The sequence below is a fragment of the Pistacia vera genome, unplaced genomic scaffold (genome assembly GCF_008641045.1).
Source record: "Pistacia vera cultivar Batoury unplaced genomic scaffold, PisVer_v2 Contig11, whole genome shotgun sequence".
Classification (NCBI taxonomy): domain Eukaryota; kingdom Viridiplantae; phylum Streptophyta; class Magnoliopsida; order Sapindales; family Anacardiaceae; genus Pistacia; species Pistacia vera.
Genome location: NW_022195137.1, coordinates 1,412,348 through 1,430,165, shown reverse-complemented (window position 1 = coordinate 1,430,165; position 17,818 = coordinate 1,412,348). Strand labels below are relative to the sequence as shown.

The 17,818-nt window shown below is 35.2% G+C and overlaps 1 pseudogene; it reads left to right on the top strand.

Moving 5' to 3' along the window:
- Positions 1–13,457: 13,457 nt before the first annotated feature.
- Positions 13,458–14,781, top strand: LOC116138476 (annotated as a pseudogene).
- The last annotated feature ends 3,037 nt before the right edge of the window (positions 14,782–17,818 follow it).

Sequence of the window (17,818 nt, the reverse complement as noted above, 5' to 3'; positions counted from 1 at the left end):
CACTCAAATTGTCACACTCGGGTTGACTTATCTTGAAGGGATGAATGGAGACTGAAGCACCCAAACTATCACACTCGGATTGACTCATCCTGAAGGGATGAATGAAGACCAAAACACCCAAACCGTCACTCTCAGGCTAACTTATCCTAAAGGGATGAATAGATATCAAAACACCTAAACCGCCACTCTCGGGCTGATTCAACCTAAAAGGATGAATGGAGACTCTAACCCCCAAGTAACCCTTCATATTACACCCAACGACTTGACTCGTCCTAAAGTGATGAATAGAGACCAAAACACCAGAATCGTCACTCTTGGGCTGAGTCATCCTGAAGGGATGAATGGAGACCAAAACACCTGAACCGTCACTCTCAAACTAACTCATCCTGAATGGATGAAAGGAAACTCTAACCCCCAAGTAACCCTCCATACTACAACGTCCAACTCGACTCATCTTGGCATGATGAGTGGCCTATAAAACAATCATCCTACCATTAATGCAAACCTACTATCAACCGCCATACCCCTTAAGCAAGTATTGGCTAAGAAGTTGGCCGATGTGGAGGCCATGTTGAGGCGTATCGCCGAAGTACCAACCCCAACCAAGAAAAGCCTACCCTACAGTTACGCTGACTCACCCTTTGTGGATGCCATAACCTTAACTGAAATGCCAAACAAATTCACCTTTCCATGTATGAAGCCTTATGATGGTACAATCGACCCGGAGGATAAAACTCATGAACATTCCCACTCGATGCACAATCCACTTGGCATAATAAGCCGAGTCAAGTGGGCCTTGAGCCATCTTGTTAACACGCATGACAACCTCGCAATCACATTCATACTTCATCAATCTCAGTCGACTAGGCTCAGCGTCACTCAGTTATATTAAAGAAGTGCATTTAAAGAAAATGTCTCCAAAACTTGACACCATATTCAGTTGAGAATTCCTTTCCAATAGGAAGACTCGAGCCAAGTAAGCTTCATCCCCACTAAGTTTTGCATATCGAGTTAAGGCCTACCACTTTAAATGACCTGATGAACTTGTAACATAACATTTCAAACAACGGTCCATCCAACCTGATGAGTTGCTAGCACTAACCCGCTTAATCCACACTCAATCGACTAAGTCTACTCTCTAGGCTAAATACCCTTTAACTTAGAGAGTGGAGGGCTAACTGTATGGGTAAAATATCATCTTGGGCCTTATTAGGCCCAAGCACGTAACATCTACAACATGGCTCAAACCATGGCCCAATCCTGGTTAGGCCCATGATAAGATCCATGTCACATGCTAGCCCAATGCGCTAACCTAATCCCTCATGGGTTGGACCATTCAAATCGAGCCTCCTCATTAGCCCACTTAGGCCCAGGCCCATTAGCCCATATTATCTATTAAGGGTCCAGTGTTCTATTCAAACCCTAAAGACATCTACTTCATATTTCACCATTATCCTAATTCTCCCAAGAGATCCTTCTATATCAAAATTCATCTAAGATCCTGAATCTTATATGAATTAGGACTCTTACTATTCAAAACGCAAGTAAATCAAAGACTTTCATATTCACTAAACTTCTACCATTATGGACTCAAAGTCCTATTAGGACTCAAAGATCCTATGACTATTATATAAATAGAGGCATGCCCTCTCATAAAAGAGGGGAGGATCGAATATCACTACCATCTACTAGATCCCAAGCTCTTGCACCTAAGAACTTTACACATTCGCTGTAGTTCTAGTTTCCGACTAAACTTTCGGTAACCTCTCTTTCCCTTACCCTCACTAAATAGCCTCTTCCAGCCTTACTGACTTGAGCGTAAGAGTGCCTACAACAAACACTATCCCGGTATTTCTTGCAAGCTTAACGCTTGTTTCTTTGTGTGTGCAAGTCCAACAGATTGTCAGTGGCCTCAACCTCACAGGATCCGTCCTCTCCGTAACCATAGATTTTTACCGTCTACAATAACATTATTAATTAATTTTATTTTGCAAGTATTTGTACATTACTATGAAGTTCCATGTATATATATACACACACACACACACACACACACATGTGTGTGTGTGTGTGTGTTAAAATTATTGTTATATATGGTATCAGAGCCAAGTGTCATTAAAAGTGAGGAATTAGGAATCAAAATCTTCACAAATTAACTACCATTACCGTAGTTACTATAGCAAACACTATTCAAAATTATTGTTCACCGCCACTGTTCGCATATTGTAGCAGTTTTCTGTTTGTTACTGTTCATCCTTAACACTTCTCATTTCTTAGTTAAATTAAGGATTAGATAAATCTAGAAAGTTTTAATCTAAAAGAACTCTAGAATTGATTCTTGGTTGCACTTGATCAGCCTGGAGGGTGCGCTTGGTTAGCTTATAACCGTTGGTCAGCCGTGTTAGGTGGTCCCAGAGGTGGTCCTGTATCTTGGTGGTCCCGTAATCTAGGAGAAAAACTGGAACTTTTAGGTTAGAATTATTTTAGAGATGTCTAATTTCTTAAGGAGATTAGGAAGTAGCAGTAGTCGAGATGATAGTAGTAGTAGTAACCCTATTAGAATTAATAATCAATAACAAAACACAAACAATAATCAAGAATTAATGAAATCTATTAACACACAAGAAATCAATATGGCAAAAATTGATGAACACTTACATAACTAGAACATACCACTAGTTAGAAAAGACACAATATATCAAATAGGTAGTTTTGAATTTATGTTAGATTACTCTATTAAAACAACAGAAGACACAATAATGATAACTGAGGAAAAGGTTGAAGAAATTCAACTTTTTTCTGAAGAAGTAATACATAAACACAGACAAAACAATTATAAATTTTTACACATAGGATTAGTTCAAGTAGTAGTAAAACCATTATTTAGATTAGGACAAAACATTCTTATATTAGTAATGTTAAGAGATGAAAGAATTTTAAACTTCAATAACTCTTTATTAGCAATATTAAATTCTAATTTAGAAAGTGGTCCAGTATATTTCGATTGTTATCCAAACTTTACAGTATGATTATATGATCCAATAATAATGTATGCATTAACTATTAACTTAAAAGCTTCTAATCTTACTTATCAAGATAAAGCCCAACCAGTAGCATTCATATAACCGATTTATTACAAAGTTATGAATACCACAATAAGTTCAAGAGCCATTAGGATGTCCCCACCAAGACACACCATTAGTTTGGAAGTTGATAAAACAAAACATAAAACTTTTACACCAAAAAGATTAGCTTGGGATGAAATTATTAAACAAACAAATTGGAAATTAGAAAAATTATGCCTTCCAAAACCTTTACATGATCAAAATGAATTTGAAATACAACAAATAATACAAGAACCAGATGGTACAATAAGATTAAATTTTAGAGAAATTTCCTTAGAACAAAATCAACCCATAATTACTAATAAAAATCATCACAACCCTAGGATTGAAGAAATTACTACACCTAGGCCCTCATCAGCAAGTTCAACAAGTAAATTAGTAGGTGTAAATTACTCCCCTCCTATACCAAAACCTGCATATGAAAACACATCAAGTCCACCTAGTTCTCCAACACAATCAGAAGTATTAGGAAATTATAGTCAAATCAACACAATAACAAAACCTTTTGAAATTAACAAAGAATTATTAAAACAAGAATTCCTACAAAACTATAATAAAGAAAAAAGACAAATTTTCTTTAAATTATTTAAACCATATGAACAAAATACTCTTAGATCTAAATGGTATGATACACAAAAAAATAAAAAAAAATTATTTCTTTAATTGGCTAGAAAATAAAAAATATTATCAAAATTTAAGTGAAAAGAAAACTATTTTTTGTAACAACGAATACAACAAAAAATTCGCAAACATCAACAAACAAAACTATTACATCTGTACATTCACCTTTAGAAGAAATTAAAATAGAACATCAACAAGTAGAAATAATAGCATCACCCTTTAAAAAAATTAATAAATTAGATGATGATAAAAAACAACCAACTTTAAGAGACGTTAAAAATATTCAACATCAAAATAATTACTCTAATCAAATTCTCCATACTATTAGTCAATAAATGAATAGAATAGAAGATAATACTACACATATAATCACAAATTTCTCAAAAAACCTCGGGAAGGAGATAGTAGAAATAGGAAATTCAACATGTAATTCAACACCTTTTTATTCACAAAATATGTTAAACCATTTTTTGAACCCTTTGATATACCAAGAGAAGAAATTGTTAAATTTAATAATTACAATACTATTTTAGAAACTATTAGCAAAAAACTTAATGAATTATGACCCTCCAAATTAAACATTAATGTCCTTTCAAAATCAACCCAATAAAAGAACAAAATTATAGTAAAAGAAAATGTTCTTATTACAATTATGAAGGCAAAGAATAAAATGTTGGAAATGCAAACAAGAAGGACACAATGCTCTCATGTGTCCAACTAAAAGACAAAAACAACAATCATTAAACCTTATTCAAAATAATTCTGAAAAAGAATCAAGTAATTCATCCATAGATATAGAAAACTCTCTAGACATTAAGAGAAAATCTCTACAAAACCCTAATAGTAGTGACTCATGTAGGCCTTGCTACTGTGCAATGAAATCAATGAATATGATATCAACATCTAGACCTAAGTCAATAAATGTTATTACTAAATCAAAAGAATTTTTTTTAGATATTATTGATAAGATTCAGGATGAAGATATTAAGAGAGAATATTTATTAAAACTTAAAGAATTAATTTTATTTGAAGAAAAACACAAAGATGTAGATTCTTATAATTTAAAAGATATATTAAAAAGATTTAAAAAAAGCCATACAAGTTAATCTAAGTGACTTAAAAGAAGAAATTAATATTCTGAAAATCAAGTCAAAGAATTACAAAAAGATAATTTTGAAATTAAGACAGATTTATTATGCTTAAAAACCTCTAAAAAAACTATAGGACAACCATCAACCTCAAAATCAGAATGAAAAATTATTGAAGAAACTGAAGAATAATTTATTAATGAAATCTATAGAATTCAATTTAAAAAATGACATGTTTATATTAGGATTAATATTAATCATGAATTAAATATTATTACACAAGCCTTATCAGGAGCATATCAAAATTGTATGAGAGAATGATTAATTCTAACCGAATATTATGAAAAATACAAAAGAAAGATTACATGGAGCTAATGGTCAACAATTAAATATTAATTATAAATTATCTGATACTCATGTATGTATATAAAATTTTTGTATTAAAAATACTTTTATTCTAGCAAAAGATTTAGATTAAGATGTTATATTAGCCCTTTATTACTCAAATTTACCCTTTCACAGTTAATAATAAAGGAATTACAACAAATATTTTAAGACAAGATGTAACATTTGAATTTGTTAATCCTCCATTAGTAAAGGATATTAGTAATTTAAAAATTATTTCAATATCTAGGATAAATTATATTACTATAGAGAGTCTAGAAATTGTTCCTACAAGAGAATGGCTTGATACTAGAAAAATTTGGGATGCTTGCATTACAAAAACATGTTTTAAACTTTTTGAATTAAAATTTAAAAATGTTCAAAATCATGTTTTCAATAAAATACAAGAGTCAAATTATTTTTACTCTAATAGTAAATAATAGCAACACCCTTTAAAAAAATTAATAAAATAGTTGATGATAAAAAACAACCAACTTTAACAGACATTAAAAATATACAACATCAAAATAATTACTCTAATCAAATTCTCCATACTAATAGTCAACAAATGAATAGGATAGAAGATAATAATACACACATAATCACAAAATTTTCAAAAAACCCCGAGAAAGAGATAGTAGAAGCAGATAATTCAACACCTATATATATATATGTTTTCATGATTTTGTAGCACCACTTTATTTGTGAAGTGGGTGGATACCAGATATCGTACTAACTACATTTGCTACTCTATGTGATTGAGTTGCAAAAATTAATGCTAATACAACTATCCTACACCCTCACATACTATTATTATATCCGTCAGTTTTGTTTTGAATTCATCCAACAACATACGATTTGAGGAGAGAATCAAATGTCTAGCTATCCTCTCTAACCACATAATTTGTGATCCCATACCGAAAACATGGTAGTAGCCAAAATGGTAGTTAAAAATTCAAAACATGTACTTGTGATGTGGGTGGATACCCGATATCACACTATACCTACATTTGCTACTCCATGTGATTGAGTTGCGAAAATTAATGCTAATACAACTAACCTACACCCTCACATACTATTATTATATCTGTCGGTTTTATTTTGAATTCATCCAACATCATACTATTTGAGGAGGGAATTAAATGTCTAGCTATCCTCTCTAACCACATAATTTGTGATCCCATACCTAAGACATAGTAGTAGCCAAAATGGTAGTTCAAAATTCAAAACTTGTACATGGGATGTGGGCGGATACCAAACATCACGCTGACTACATTTGCTACTCCATGTGATTGAGTTGCAAAAATTAAAGCTAATACAACTATCCTACACCCTCACATACTATTATTATATCCGTCAGTTTTATTTTGAATTCATCCAACATCATACTATTTGAGGAGACAATTAAATGTGTAGTTATCCTCTCTAACCACATAATTTGTGCTCCCATACCTAAAACATAGCAGTAGCCAAAATGGTATTTCAAAATTCAAAACTTGTACTTGTGATGTGGGTGGATACCATATATCACACTAACTACGTTTTCTACTCCATGTGATTGAGTTGCAAAAATTAAAGCTAATACAACTATCCTACACCCTCACATACTATTATTATATCCGTTAGTTTTATTTTGAATTCATCGAACATCATACTATTTGAGGAGAGAATGAAATGTGTAGCTATCCTCTCTAACGCATAATTTGTGATCCCATACCTAAAATATAGTGGTAGCCAAATTGGTAGTTCAAAATTCATATGCCTCAACCTCTTGAAAGAGACATTTCCATGGAGAGTATTAATGCTTATTTTTAACAAATATTAAATAAATTTTTCATTTAATGTTTGTTTTCTTTATAATATTTTTTTATTTTTATGGTTTTAATTTTTTATTAAAATTTGATTTTTTTTTTTAAAATATAATATGAATTTAAAAAAAAAATCGAAGGATAAAATAAACATTATATATTGTCATTGGGAGAAAAGTGTCTATTTAAGCATCTGTATCACCCCTTTACCAGTGATTATGAGCTATGACACGTGAATAATAAAATGAAAAAATAATTAATTGTTGGAAAGAAATTAATTAATTTGTGGTACCACGCCCACATAAGCGCAATTTTTTTAGCATATCCATGCATGAATTAAAGTAAAATAAAATTGTAAAAATCTGTTAAGTCTTAAACAGTGGTCATCGTTTTAAGCTAAAAAGGTTCGATTAAGAGGATTCTTAGACCAATTAAATATTTTAAAATACTAGAAATTTGAAATTTTTTGACGAATTATTTTAAGATGTAGCGATATTATATTATTAGCGACGAAATATGTTAAATTTATCATTAACTATGAAACATGTTAAAAATAATTTGGGGTGCATATAATGTAATGAAACGAACTACTTTGATAATTACTAAACGTGATACTAGTCAAAGTAGTTCATTTTGTTAAACACATGGGAGCAATAATTTTAGAAATTTTGACGTCATAATTAATTAATTCGGATAATGAATAATAACGTTTCTGCCGTGGCGGGCCACTGAAAATTAAAGTTCAAAGAAAAGATAAATAAATAGAATTGAAGTGTAAGATTGAGGTGCATGCTAAGAAAAACAAGAAAATGGTTTTGGTTTGGGAAGCTCTAACAGTGGTAGCACAAAACTTGAGAAACGGTGCAACAAGAAGGATACTTTATGGGTTAAGTGGGTATGCAGAACCTGATCGAACTATGGCCATTATGGGACCCTCCTGGCTCAGGCAAATCCACCTTAATTGATGCATTAGCTGGTATTTTTCTCACTCTCAAATATATATATGTTTCTATTATAGTTTTATTTGGATTTTCTAGTCGTTTATTATTATTTCAATGTTTCTTCTACCAGAAAGACTCTCACGAAATATAATAATCATTAGGATGTAGGCTAAATTGATTGAACTAAATCACTTTAAAATTCTTGTGTTCAATTTATTTTATTTTTTTATTACTTATTTTAATTTTACGTTTGAGTTGTACGAATCTTTTTTCCCAACAATAAGTAATGGTCTCTTATATATTAAGTGGTACGTTAGTTTAAAAGAAACTATAATATGGGCAAACAAAAGAAAAGAAGGCTTACTATAAACCATTAGGTAGCTATCCCTAAAATTAACTATTGAAGAGCTCAGCCAAGGGCAGCATAACATAACCTGGCTCAGACCTCCTTGATTGATCTTTAACATATTTATCTACTATAATGATCATAAATCAGAGCCATATATTAAGCACACTAATTAATTAAATTGTTGCTTTTACAATAACTCACTGAGTTTTGATATTTAATTTCTAGGCTTTTGTCACTCAAGATGATCATTTGCTGGGGACTCTTTCTGTCGGAGAAACCTTAACTTATTCAGCTCAATTAAGGCTTCCCAATAAAATGACCAATGAGGAGATCAATGAGCTAGTAGAAGAGACTATAATCAAAATGGGTCTTCAAGATTGTGGTGACAGTAAGATTGGAAACTGGCATTTTAGAGGGTTGAGCACTGGAGAGAGACTTGTATTCTATTTTAACGCTACCTCAAGCTTGCTTCTAGACGAGCCCACCAGTGGGCTAGATATTGCTTCATCTTCTTTGTGGTTCAAGTTTTAAGCAGTATGGCTCATGATGGAAGGAGTGTTGTGCGCTCTATTCACCAGCCAAATAGTCGTCTCTTTGATTTGTTTGACGATTTCTGCTTCTCTCAAGTGGTGAAACTATTTACTTTGGAAACGCCAAATTGTCCGTACAGGCAAAGACATGCATATTAGAAATTTAGAATAACATAATATCTTTTTGACAAATTACTAATGTTCTAAGGTAACATTACCCCTATCAAGGCTTACTCACTTACCTTGCTGCTGCCCTGCCCACGCCGCCCCCCACCCCGCCCCCCCCCCCCCCCCCCCCCCCCCCCCCCCCCCCCCCCCCCACAACAACACACACTCAATTGCCACGTCTCGAGAAACAACAACATATAGACCTTTTGCCGTTTAATATGTAAATTGACAGTTATTAATATGAAAATTACATATTTACCCTTATATAATTTGGACTTTACTATGTAGTTTTTTTTTTAATCATGAAAGAATTTTTAAATGTATATTATATACAGTATCTCTAGTTAGGTTCGTTCTGATATAATTATATCAGGATGGTCCGGACAATAAAATTTATATATATAACACAATGAGCTTATATCATAGTTCCTATAACATGTGATATGTTGAGATCATTGCCATGATTTGTTGACATCTAAAGATCATAGGCAACTAGTCGAGATTCTAAACAACCAAAAACTAAAGGAATTATTTATGCTGTGTTTGTTTCAATATTTCCAATCCTATCCAAAATATATATTTGTTTCAATATTCTCAAAATCTAATCATATTCTATTCAATTCAAAATATTTAGATTTTTTTAACCCCCTAGGTTTGTTAATTTAACTAAACACCCCCAACAATAAAAGTTTATAAATTAACAAAAAAAACCCTCACACACCCACATGTTCCTGACAGCCGGTCACCACCATCGGAAGGTGGCTAGAATCTGCCAAAATGGCACACGACCAGCTAGATGTGGCTGTCATGCGCTGATCTGGCCTTTTCCAGCCAGATTCACTGATCTACGGCCAAAGATTTGACCGTTGACAACCAAATCTATCTTCGCTATCATTGACGACCAGATGTAGCCAGATCTTTGGCCGTAGATTTGGCCTTTTTCGGCCAAATCCATGGTGGATCTAGCCGAAAAAAACTAGATTGATGCACGACCGACTAGATCTAGCTAGTCGTGTGCCATTCCGGCTACTTCTGACCACCCTTCGATGATGGTGGTCAGCTGCCAGCATTTAATGGGTGGATGGGGGTGTTTTTGTTAATTTTTAATGTTTTATTGTAGGGGTTGTTCAGCTAAATAAAAAAAATATAAGAAATTAAAAAATAATCTAAATATTTTTAGAAAATGTTGATACAAAAATCTGCACCAACTTGAGTGATTCGATTAACCTTGGCGGGATCGGAACTGGTGTGTACGTGATTATAGATAACCAACAATGAATGAATATTGTATGTCGTAAAGAAAATTACAAAGAGATTTTTAAAGTGGTTCGGCGAGATGAACTTTTGAGCATATGTCCACTGTTTCTTGTATTTACTGTGAGAGCTTACAATCGTAATTCTTGGAATATTTTCCAACCCCCTTCTCATTGTTTGAGGGGGCTTATATACAGAGTTTGTACAAAGGAAAAAGCGAAAATAATGGGATTACAATTGAATTGAAATGCAACTCCAATATCCTCGCGATTGGGTGTTGTGATTGAGCAAAGATTGTTGTCAATCTGATCCCTTCCGAGATATTTGAGATTTGAAGTTATCTAGGAATTGATCATTTCATAACTTCCTTAAGAGATGAGGTTTGTATATTGAAAGAATTACCACTGAGGCCTAAAAGAAGAGTTGAACTAGGAATGTTTTCCTCATTGCCTCCCATTAGTTGGTCTGATGTTTCTTACTACCATAATCAAGTTAGGTTTGCATAAATATAAAGCTGGAATCAGCCTTCTTCTTCTTCTTATATTTGTGTTAATGCAATTAACTTAATTATTGAGTTACTGTGACATTGCAAACAGATTCTTCCCCTGCTGCAAAAATACAAGGTTGTACATCTAAACAAAACTGATGCACGGCTTGCTAACAATGGACTGCCTATTGAGATTCAGAAGTTGCGGTGCCGAGTAAATTTCAGTGCTCTGAGATTTACTTCTCAATTAGAGGAATTGGGAAGAAGGGTTGTGAGGATTTTGAGGGAAGAAAAAGGTCTGTTTCTGGTCCTTCATCTCAGATATGAAATGGACATGTTAGCTTTTTCTGGATGCACTCATGGTTGCAATGGTGAGGAGGTTGAAGAACTCACTAGAATGCGGTAATCATTTATGAATACTTTGATCATTTAGAGAATGACCCCATTTTCATTAATAAAGGTAAAGTTAAAATGGCCCATGAACCTAAAAGAAGAGTGACAACTACGGAAAGCATATAGTTGCACATGTAGAAAAACTTGTTGCTGCTGGGGGTACTCATTCTTTCCCTATTAGATTACATTTATTTAGATAAAGAAATATTATTGAGAGTGCATCTGTTGCTAAATTGGGCCGTATTCATTGTCTGATTTCAGTCTATAAGATCATATCCCCAAACATGAATTTTGAGTGTTGATTGTATACTCTAGTGTGAATCTGAATATAATATGATGTCTTCATGTTGAAATCTTATTTCGTTTTTGTTTTGGGCTGATAAACTCTTGCTTGGTGATTATTCTATTGCTTCTTTGTGGGTGTTGTGTTGGGTACTTCTGCAATTTTGTTCATAGGTTTCATTGGGTTCTTTTTGCTATTGACATGAAGACTTTAACTGTGTACTATCTTGATTCCTTGAGAGGAGATATTGGGTAGGATTTATAGGAAGTAGTGCAAAAGTTAGTATTTCTACTTATGTTATTTTTTAAGCTCTATCCAATATCAAATACTATGTGTTAATTTCAGAAGTTGTTTTAATTTTCACAGTGGTATCTTAATCCATTATGCTTGGAAGGTGTCCAAAAAAATGGCTAATATCTCGTGGCAAAAAGTATTGGTGCGTAGAATTGTTATTATCAATAGCAATTAGTTTTCAGATATAATATTGTTTTATCTTTTGAATATTAATGTTTACTTCCGAATTAATTTTGTGTAGAGACCCATTCAACCAGGATGCGTTAAATGAGAGTTTTATATTATGAGATATAGTAGAGAATGGGTTGTCATTATTGAAAAACAACGTAAGTTTGTTTTTTTTTTTTTTTTTTGTTAGTTTTGAACAATAAGATATAGTTGATATTTATTTGTTGATTAGTCTTATTGTTTACTTTTATAGTTCATGGGGAAAGAAATATATGAAGATGCAGAGGTTGATGAAGTCAGAGCTGAATGGGCGATGTACGTAACAAACTTTCTTTAATTATATATTGTTGTTTCAGTGATGTCGGAGGCCAATGAGGGCAAAAAATATATATCAAATGTTTCATTATTGCTTATGCAATATTGTAAAATTTATGTACTGTTGTTCAATTTTGTTTACTCAAAGCAACAGTAATATATGTATTTTCGATCAATTGTTTGATTTCTCATTATATATTGTTGAATGGTCATAATATTTTGAAACATTTCATTCGACTATTCTATAATTTAATACGTAATAATAAAAAAATTTCATTAATTTAAAAAAAAAAATATTAACAAACTAAATCTTGACAGTGTGAAAACTGTCAACAATGTGGCTAAAATCCAAAAAAAAAATTGAAAATTCAACTAAATCCTTGATAGTTCAATAACTGTCAAGGATTTAGCTAACTATTAAGGATTTGGTTTAAGGATCTATCAAGAGGTTCTTGACAGTTCGAAAACTGTCATGATCTTTTCTTGATAAGGGCTACAATGACAGTTTAAAAACTGTTATTGTACCCCCTTCTTGACGGGGAATCCCGTCAAGAAAGCCCTTTTTTCCTTGTAGTGAATATGTTAATAACCAATAACAATTGCACACGAAGGAAACATAGAAGATGGCTTAATGTAAAAAATGTTTGCTTTCGGAATACAACTGTTGTTGAGATTCCCAAAACCAAATACCTTAATTACCAAAGAATTTGGGGAGCTACACATGGAAATGGTACAAGAATTTAAATTCATGTTAGGTAAATGATGAAGACAGTTCAATAATCTTGCATGTGTAACTTCACTATAATTCGATTTTTTTTTTTTTTTTAAATAAATGTACATCTAAACCCTAGCTATTGGCTACCTAGTAACAATTTTATTTAGTTCTCTTCTTTAGCCAATTGTATACTACCTTAGCCTTTTTTGAACTCTCCTTCTTCATAAAGAAAAGCCCAAAGCAACTGTGATTGTGCCATTTCTTTTAAGTATGACTGTTCAACATCACAAAGCATTGTATCGGTTAACATTCTACTTAGCTAAAATGTAATTTATTGTCTAATATCACATTGTATGTACACTCGCTAGTTGTTGAATGATACAATGAAGAATTGGTCACATGCATGCTCATAAGTGATTGTGCATCGTTAAGTATATGAATATACTTATTTTCATGTACTTTTTTTTTAATTATTAATCACTAATATGAAAAATTATGCAGTAACTGCAGCCTTGAAGAACATTAACACTCAAAATGGAGTCGAAAGACGAGGCAAAAACGACGGATTGGTACGAGTTAGAAGCTGGGGAAAGTAAGGCAACATTTTTAGTGTGGCAAGATCTAACAGTGATAGCACAAAACTGGAGAAATGGTGCAACAAGAAAGTTACTTCATGGGTTAAATGGGTACGCAGAACCTGATCGAATTATGGCCATTATGGGTCCTTCTGGCTCTGGCAAATCCACCTTACTTGATGCATTGGCTGGTACGTTGATTACAAATTATATAATTGACCATCTGAAGCCTCAAGTGTAACAAGATATTCTCATCAAGTAGCCAACTAGAAATATATATTAATGTTCAATTAATTGTTTGTTTTTGACAGGGAGACTCTCAACAAATACTATAATGAAAGGAAATGTTCTACTCAATGGAAAGAAGGGAAGCGCAGCTTGCCGAGATGCTGTAAGTATTGAATGTACATTTTACTCTTTTTTTTTTCTTTTTTTTTTTAATCCGGAAATTCCCGCACTTGTTTCGCAAGACGAGCTCGAAACTGTATACCTAATTTCAAAAAAAAAAATTAAGTTTGGTAATTCCGGACCAGTATAATTATTACTGCTCAACATGCAAGGCAAAGATAATAAATTGCAAAGGATCAGAAACAGTACAAACCGAAGCAGCAGAACAAAAAGAACTATAAGTTTAATGAAGAACCAAGGGCACAAGAATATTGCATGGCTGTGAGCTTATTCTAAATTGTTCAATCTTCATAACATCTAGTAATTATCTATTTAGTGCTTGATCATTATAAGAACTATGCATGTACCATTTGGTTATTATATTAATTGGATAAATGAGTTGTTATTCATACTTTTCACTTCAGTCTTATGTAATTCAAGAGGATTACTTCTTGGGGACTCTCGCCGTCAGAGAAACCCTAACTTATTGAGCTCAACTGAGGCTCCCTTCTGAAATGAAAAACAATGAGATCAATGAGATAGTGGAAGAGACAATCATCAAAATGGGTCTCCAAGATTGCGCTGAAAACAAGATTGGAAACTGGCATTTCAAAGAAATAAGCAAAGGAAAGAAGAGGAGGCTTAGTATTAGTATTGAGATTTTAACACAACCGCGAGTCTTGTTTCTCGATGAAGTCACTAGCGGGCTGGATAGTGCTTCAGCTTTCTTTGTGGTTCAAGTTCTAAGAAAAATTGCACACGATGGAAGGATTGTTGTTTGCTCAATTCATCAACCGAGTAGTCATTTGTTTGACTTGTTCGATGATTTGCTTCTCCTCTCATGTGAAGAAACGATATATTTTGGATATGCAAAATTTGTTGTTGTTGATGCGTGATTTTTACACCAACTAAACACACGTGTGCAATACTGAGGTGGCTCAGAAGACACACGTGAATATAATGAAATATGAGAGTAAATACAAATGGGAACAACTTTTAAAGTGGTTCGGATACTAAGGAAGCAAGTCCTACGTCCACTATGATTTTATTAATGATAGGGGTCAGGTCGCGTGAGATGACTGACCTTCAAGTGATAGTACAAGAAAGAGAATGCTTTTTTATTACAGAGAGAAAAGCTAATCAAGAGTAAAAATGAGCGAATCCTCTGAATGAGAGAGGAACTCTCAATTTATAGTGGGATGCATTGAGCTAATGATTACTGGATCTGTGAGTTGGTGGGATTATCCGTGCAAATCCTTCTTTATGTCACATTGCCCACCTTCTAGAGTGATTTGCGTGATTTGTTGTAGGGATTGGACACGTGGGATCATCATAGCTTTTGGCTGGTCTGGCACGCACCCATTATTCTGACAGAAGCAGGTTGCAGATATACCCATATTCTGACTTCTGCACACTGACTGGACCTTACGTCAGCCCTATATTTTTCAGGCATAACAGAAGTCCCCTAGTTTTTAAGGTTTGAGGATCGAACCTTGGAAACTATAAGTCATGCCGCGATTGGAGGATTTCTGGAAATCCTGATGATCCCGGCCTGTTTGGAAATAGGTCGGAGTAGCACTCTGCGCAAACACGACCTCGCATGGTCATTGCTTGCTAAGGATGAGCGACCTGACTTCGTCAAGCATTACCTGTTGTGCTTTTGGTATGGGTGCATTTAATGAAGCAGTCTCTGCTTTAATAGACGTGTCATGCGTGTGGTAAGTGCCAACCAGGTGCATTAAATGCGTTGTGTGCTGACACGGTACTCTTTATCAGAACATTAAATGTGTGACATGCTGAAACGACGCCTCTTATCAGAGCATTAAATGCAGATTGGGGCGCAATTAATGCTGAGAGAGAGAGAGAGAGTGCCGTCGCTTGAGTTTTTCAACGGAAAAGATGAAGATTTGATTTTCTTCAATCGTGGCGGTCACTCTTCCTCACTGATCTGCGACACATGGCCATGATCAACGGTGAGAAATTTTTGCCGCCCAAACATCTTTTTGATTCTGAGAAAAACAAACATCGTTTTGCGCATTATAAAAACTCAGATCTTTCTCAGGCAATGTCACCACACTCATCTTTTTCACAGAGAGCAAGAGATTTTCGCAAGCTTGGAGTCTTTGCCTTCCAAACCAGCGTTTTTCTGATATTCGAAGCAGAAGCCATCTTCGTACTTCGAGAGGTAAGAATCTTTTTCTGCTTTTATTTTCTATTCCCGTGGTTAGTAAATGGCGCTAGTCTTTCGGTAGCTAATCGGAGACGAGTCGCCCATGTTGGGTTCGAGCCATGAATGGCGGCTCGAATCATGCTGTTAGGGTTTTCTCTAGGTTTTAGGGAGTTTGCTTCCTTCCACGTCATCGTACAGAGTAGTGTACGATGGCTAAATGACTCCCCTGCTTGTCACTTTTGCAAACCAGTAGAATGGACCCCTCAATGACCAAATCCGAGGAAGGAACCGGTTTGTCCTCATAGGGTGCCCTAAGTGCCACTCCTGAGGTCTACTCGGTACTTACCGGGGAAGAGCTCGAGAGAGTGATAAAACAATATGGTATCGACGTGGAAGTTTTCAAGATGTGGCCCACTCATCGCAATACCCATCAAGTGGGACGGCCGCGATCTCCGAGGAGATCATCAAGGGTGGGGGATTGATCCCCTTCCACCCTTTTGTTAGGTCGATCTTGGATCACTTTGGGATAGCGCCGATGCAGCTCACTCCGAATGCGTATGTTATTGTTGTTGCCATGCATGTACATCGTATGTCGTGAGAACGGGCTAGGCGACCTAACCGCAACAGAGCTCGGCTGCTCGTATTACTTGAAAAAGAGTAAGGACAAGGATTCTTATTACTTGTCCAGGCGACCTTCTATTGCCGAGGGGATACACAGCTACCCTAGCAACGCGAGAGCCTACGAAATGAAGTTTTTCTTCTTTCGTTACGACGGCCATTGCCGCTTTTAGGACCGGAGTAAGCTCTTTTCCCTTGGTGAGTTCATTAAATTTGAAATGCGCTTTCTTTCTAACGACCTGTTTCTTTTTTTTTTTTTTTTTTTTTCAGCAGTTAACAAGACGACTGACTTAGGGCTACTCTTTGATCCAGATAGGATCGTATCTTTCGGCTTACTGTCCGAGGCTAGTCGCGACGCGAAGAAGCCCGTGACGATTGTGAATTTACGGAAATACGGTTTCTTAAACGCGAACGCTTCTTTAGAACCCCCACCGAGTAAGTCTTGCTAATTGGCTCTTTTCTAGTCGTAAACTGAAACACTTTTGCTATCGATGCTTGCGTGCAACGACCATGCCTTCAAAGGAGTCAGCGCAGCTGCGACGAAGGCAAATCAATTTTCCTCGGTCAAGGAAAGCCAAGGCGACCGATGCGGCTCCTGCCGATCCCCCGGCTAAAGGTGTCACATCAGGTGCCCCGGTACGACCTACTAGAACTCAACAACAACCCTCGAAGGACGCACCAATCCGAACCGTGAAGGCCTCCCAGCCATCGACTGTTCGCCCGAGGCTAAAGAATACAGCTCAGCGACCAAAGAAGAGAAAGCAAATTCAGGTCGAGGAGTCTGAGACCAAATCCGAGAGCAATCAACTCGGGAGGTCGCAACCAGATGTCGGGAGGAGGTCGGGCAAGGAACCGGCAGGCGACACGACCCCTGTGAAAGGCGCAAAGAAGGGAACTCCAGTGCTAGACTCGCTGGGGAACCTGCCAGAGTACCTACAGCCGGTCTACACTTTGCTGGAGTGTGGACTCTCAGAAACATTCGAGCAGTCCGTAGGCTCTAGCGACATGGACCTGATGTCCACATCGCTCCAGCATTTAAGCAAGGTAAACAAACTGTCCTCGGCGAGGACTTCCCTTAGTTTCTTTTAATAAACTAACTTGCTATTTTTATTTTTATTTTCGCAGGCCCTGCTTTCCATGCAACT